This window comes from Penaeus chinensis, chromosome 37, assembly GCF_019202785.1.
Source record: "Penaeus chinensis breed Huanghai No. 1 chromosome 37, ASM1920278v2, whole genome shotgun sequence".
In the NCBI taxonomy this organism is placed as follows: domain Eukaryota; kingdom Metazoa; phylum Arthropoda; class Malacostraca; order Decapoda; family Penaeidae; genus Penaeus; species Penaeus chinensis.
In genome coordinates this window covers 14,090,757-14,096,841 of record NC_061855.1, presented here as the reverse complement: position 1 = coordinate 14,096,841, position 6,085 = coordinate 14,090,757, and positions in this window count along the sequence as shown.

Below are 6,085 nucleotides of genomic sequence, written 5' to 3'. Positions count from 1 at the left end.
TAGATAGATAGATAGATAGATAGATAGATAGAGAGAGAGAGAGGGAGAGAGAGAGACGGAGAGAGAGAGAGAGAGTAGAGACGAGGAGGAGGAGAGAGATAGAGAGGAGACTGAGAGAGACGATGAGAGAAGTGAAGATGATAGACGAGAGAGAGAGAAAGAGGACGAGAGAGGTTGAGACGAGAGAGGAGGAGGAGAAGAGAGAGAGAGAGAGAGAGAAGGGATATTTTTATTCTTTTGGGAGTGGAGAGGAGAGAGAGAGATAGATAGGGAGAGAGTTAGATAGATAGATAGATAGATGATAGGATAGAGAGAGAGATGAGAAGAGAGACGAGAGAGAGATGAATCTGATTGTAGAGAGAGGTAAGATGAGATGTTAGGACTGAGAGGAGAGAGAGATAGAGAGAGCGATGAGAGAGATGAGAGAGATAGGAGAGAGTTAGATAGATAGATAGATAGATAGAGAGATAGATAGATACGATTAGAGAGAGAGAGAGAGGAGAAGAGACGAGAGACGAGGGAGATGGAGAGAGAGAGAGATGAGAGAGAGAGAGGAGGAGAGAGAGAGAGAGAGAGATAGAGAGATGAGAGCGTGAGTGAGATGAGAGGAGAGAGTCGAGAGAATCTAGGAGAGATTGAGAGTGAGAGAGAGATAATTGAGAGACGAGAGAGATCGAGAGAGAGAGAGCATGTGTGTGTGCCTTTATATGGGTTTCTTTATGCATTTTGTGAAAGTGGATTCGCGTGTGTACGGGGATAATAGCTTGTGTGTGTGTGCGTCTGTGTTGGTGTGTAAACATATATGTACATTATTTTCACGCTGCGAACAGTTCCCTGGACTTTTATGTACGGCAGTGTTTACTTTATATATCCTGGCGTGTACATTTCGTGTTCATTAATACAACCTTTCTTGATATCAAAAATCGAGACAGGTGAACAAAAAGGCAAACAGACAACAGGAGACGCATTAAATACTAGTGTCAGACGAACGTGCCAAACGTCAATGACATTAAAGGGAATCGTAACCTGGAGCTCTGGCGTGAATAGATGATCGAATGGACTAATTTGGCTTCAGTTCCACACAGAATAACTCCTCGATGCTCGTTTGTTATTTAGCGAATAAATGTCCGAAACGTGTTTGCAGAAAGGAGAGAGGGGGAAGGTAAAGGAAAGAGGGAAGGGAAACAGAGAGAAGAATAAAGAATATGAATTAAAAAAAGAGAAAGCAGTAGAAAGGGAAATATTTAAAAACATAAAAAAAACATGAAAAGAAAGGAGGGAAAGGAAAAAGACAATAAGAGAGGGAGAGAAAGGGGAGAAAGGAAAGCAGAAAAAGGAAAAACTACGAGAAAGAGAAAAAGAGAGTAAAGGGGAAACAAAGAAAATGGGAAAGAGAGTGAAACTGAAATAATCTTTAGAAGAGTAGAAAAATAAGTAAAATGAAGCGCATTAAGTGAAAAGAGAGAGAGAGAGGGAAAAAACAGGTAAATATCATCCTAGTGAATGACGGGAGCAACAGACGGCAGAAGTAGAAGAGAGGAAAAGGGAAAAGTTGAAAAATAACAAGAAATAATGAAATTAGAAGAGATTCTAATGAAACGGGGCACTGGCTGGAAGGCAAGTCAGACTTCGTGTTAAATCCTTCAATCTTCCTCCTGAAGATGAACTCAATTATCGCAGCCAGAGGGAAGGCCGAGGCATTGGCTGGCCGATGACCCGGGTTCAGGCCGGCCTTTTAGATGGAGGCGAAGTTTATAATGTATATACTGAGTCAACGTATATGTATATGTTTATATATATTTATATCTATCTATCTATCTATCTCTCTCTCTCTCTCTCTCTCTCTCTCTCTCTCTCTCTCTCTCTCTCTCTCTCTCTCTCTCTCTCTCTCTCTCTCTCTCTCTCTCTCTCTCTCTCTCTCTCTCTCTCTCTCTCTCTCTCTCTCTCTCTCTCTCTCTCTCTCTCTCTCTATATATATATATATATATATATATATATATAAACACACACACATGCACATATATATATACATATGGTGGTGAGTGGTCGGCTGGAATTCTGTGTTATATATATATATATATATATATATATATATATATATATATATACACACACACACACACACACACACACACACACACACACACACACACACACACACACACACACACACACACACACACACACACACATATATATACATATATATATATATATATATATATATATATATATATATATATATATATACACATACATACACACGAGCCAGAATGCAAGGCAGCTAAAGCGTTTCTGAACTGTTCTAAATCCGAAAAGGCTTCATTGCGATAATAGTGTCTCCGGCAAAGATACTCAGGTGAAGCGTTGAATAATACATCTTGACTTGTGGTAATACTAATTTTCATTTGTGCTCTCGTATGCAATAAAGTCCTTGCAAATTTAACCCTTAGCGCAAGAGTGCCTAAGAGCAACTCGGCGTCCGGTGATCGAAGCGTAATCAAATTTGAAGTTGCTGTTGCAGTATGCAGCAACAGTGACACAGAGGGAGGCTATAATTAGTGCAGTTACAGCACTTATCCGGTTACAATCACTGTGAGTCTGTGCGTGTGCGTCTGTATATGTGAGTGTAATTATGTGTCTGTGTGTGTGTGCACATGCATATGTATAGGAGTAGTACGTCCGTGAACGTTTGTATGTGCCATGGGAGTGAGGGTGTGTGTGTATGTAAGAACGAGTGTGTGAGAATGGATATACAGTAAAAACGGGCCCTGTGAAGTAGATATGTGCCTGCAGGTGTGTGTCGTTGCCTTGGCAATAGAGATATTTTTGTCCCTCTCTGCATGTAAGAAGGGCACTTGCTCTTTGTTTCCCCTGGGAGCGTTTGTGTGTACACACATGTGCACTTTTTTCCTTACACAGATAGTGTTTGGTCAAAGAGACAGGCTGTATTCTCTGTACCTTTCTAGTGTTATAAAATAGTCACAAGGAACCGGTGGACTATTTCCATTATGTTACGTAAACAAGATCATATTGCAAGAAAAAGTCTGCTAGAAGAATACCCGCGCTTCACTTACCAAATAACGTCTGAACAGTCGAAACCTGAGTCTGAGAGGAGGAGCGCGAGCAAACGAAAATGCAGATATACATAGATTAAATCATGAGTAAGAGTGAAAACAGACAGAACGAAAAATAAGTAACTGGGTTATTGGAAAGATGGATAAATAGGTAGGTATATATAAGGGGAACAGGGATTATGATGAGAGAGAGAGAGAGAGAGAGAGAGAGAGAGAAGAGAAGAGAGAGAGAGAGAGAGAGAGAGAGAGAGAGAGAGAGAGAGAGAGAGAGAGAGAGAGAGAGAGAGAGAGAAACAGACAGACAGACATACAGACAAACAGACAAACAGACAGACACGCAGACAGAGAGATAGATTGAAATTGGATTTGAAATTCTTTATTTGGCCTTTCAGCTATCAGAATCTAAGATTGTACACTCAGATGGCCAGGCCTCTGAAGAGCGGGCTTATCTTATAAGAACCCATCGTGAGGAAAGCATATAACAGAACATATAAAGTGTCATAACATAATTAAAAAAACTAAATAAATTCTCTAAGTTACAGCACTTAAACCGTTTAAACATAAACTGCCAATTTAGAAATGAAATGTGAATTAATTTCTCGATAAGAAGCTATGATGTAAGTTTCTGAGCTATCTAGGTTAAAACATTGAATGAACAATCATAAAAGTAACACTGCTGTAAAGCTGCAGTTATTTTGGACACAAATATCAGATTAAAGATAAAGTGAATCTATGTGGAGATAGAAAGTGTAAAAAACATATTGGAATATTCATACACATATAAACAAAAAAAACAGGTTATGATTTACAAATCCAGATCCTGTAAAGTTCCCCAAGTTCCCTGGCAGAAGTAACAAAATATGATTAAATTATTGCCAATCATTTGATAAAAATGCCATCCACTCGTGCGCTCTTGTCGCGGCATTGCGCAAAATTGCATAATTTGTCGTTTTAAGCTCTTCCTCAAACTGCTTAGTGTGGGTTGCCACTTTGTCGCTTGGTATTGCGTCACTTGGTCTCTGATACCTGAAACGGGTCTGCGACTGAGTGGATCGGATCCGGTAGCCGTAGACCGTACCTCATGTTTTATGCTTGGCTGTTGCTTACCGAGAAACGAAAGGTGTTTGGTAATAGATTCTTCAGACATTTGCATGCATGTGTTTCACAAGCGATCCTGTTGATATCCGGTGATTCTAAAGCCCAATCGTCTATTGGAAAATTTCATTTGTGCGATAACATTTCTGAAGTCTGCTTATGGTTCTAATTACTCACTTTGTGCTACCAAAATGGGGTCAAGTGCTTCGGTGCTTGTTGAACCTCATACTGTGTAACAGCACTACGGGCTCGATTAAATGAGGGAAGAGTAGGGATTTTTCATTTGAATATTCCCTGAAGATAGGAATGAATCCCCACTGCCTAGATATTGCGTCGGCAATATCTTCAATCTGAGGTTGTGGGAAAGTAACTCCTAGATTTTTTTTTACATTTTCCCTCCGCAAGAATATTATCATCAAGACTAATTGGCGGAATTAGATATATATTCCTTGTGCGTATGGAAAATCAAAAGGTGGGTTTTGAGGCAATTAGTCTGAATAAAGGTAATTTAACTTAGGAAAAAGTTGTCATCTGCAAATAAAATCGTTTTTGTTGATGGCACTGCAAATCATAAGCCTAAATCAAGAATACAAGGAGAGAGAGAGAGAGAGATATGTGTGTGTATATATATATATATATATATATATATATATATATATATATATAAACACACACACACATATATGTGTGTGTGTATATAGGCCACCGCCGTGGCACAAGTGTTAGCGAGCCGAACCGCGCGCGCGCGTGTGTGTGTGTGTGTGTGTGTGTGTGTATGTTTATATATATGTACATACATATCTAAGTACAAACATATATATAAAGAGACAGATAAATAGGTTGATATAGATATATACATATATACATATACATATACATGTGTGTGTGCGTGTGTGTGTGTATGAGTGTGTGTGTGTGTGTGTGTGTGTGTGTGTGTGTGTGTGTGTGTGTGTGTGTGTGTGTGTGTGTCTTTATGCGCAGGTGTATATGTGCGAACGTGCATGTGTATGTGTGTGTGCGTCCATGCGCATACACATGTGCGTCTAAATTTGTATATAGGCACGTATGTGGGTATGTATGTACAGGTATGTGTATGTGCATGCACACGTATATGTTTATGTATGTATAGTTATATGTATGTATATAGTTATGTATATGAGTATAACATGTATGTGCTCACTTGCTTGTACATGAGTGCATGCATCTGTATATGTGCGTCGATGCACATATTTGTGCGCATTATGTGTATGTATATATATGCATGTACATAAGTGCAGTTATATGTAATATGTGACCGGTTGTATGCATAAATATATGTGGGTGGATACTAATGTGTTTACATGTACGTATGTGATTTATGTTTGTGTATGTATAGCCATATGTACGTGTACAAGATATATGTATATGAGTGTGTTCACTTATATGTATGTGCGTATATATATACGTATATGCATACACGTATGTAGGTATACATCTATATGCAAGGGAACATATGTAAAGGTGGATGGACCTGCAGATGTATGCACACTTATGCGCGCGTGTGTGCTTGGATGTATGCGCGTGTATAAGGTGCGGGTGTATAAAATATAATCACACATATATGCACTTCTGATCCTCAAGCCCATGCTCACGGGAGTATACCCTGGTGTAGTGAGCAGGCCCGTGCGTTGCTGCTCCTAAGTCCATGCAGGAGGAGCTTACCAGCCGCATCCCGGCTAAATTACCCCCCCCCCCCCCCCGCCACCAAGATACTCCTGAACCAGGGGGGGGGGGGGGGTAGCTCGACTGTTTACCTCTCAATCCTGAAAGACAAAAACATCTACGGCCCTCATGCCCCTGGTTCCGGCAGCGATCAGGATCGCTCCGGAGCAGAGGCTGCTAAAAATCTCCGGTTAAATGCAGGCCGCCCCATG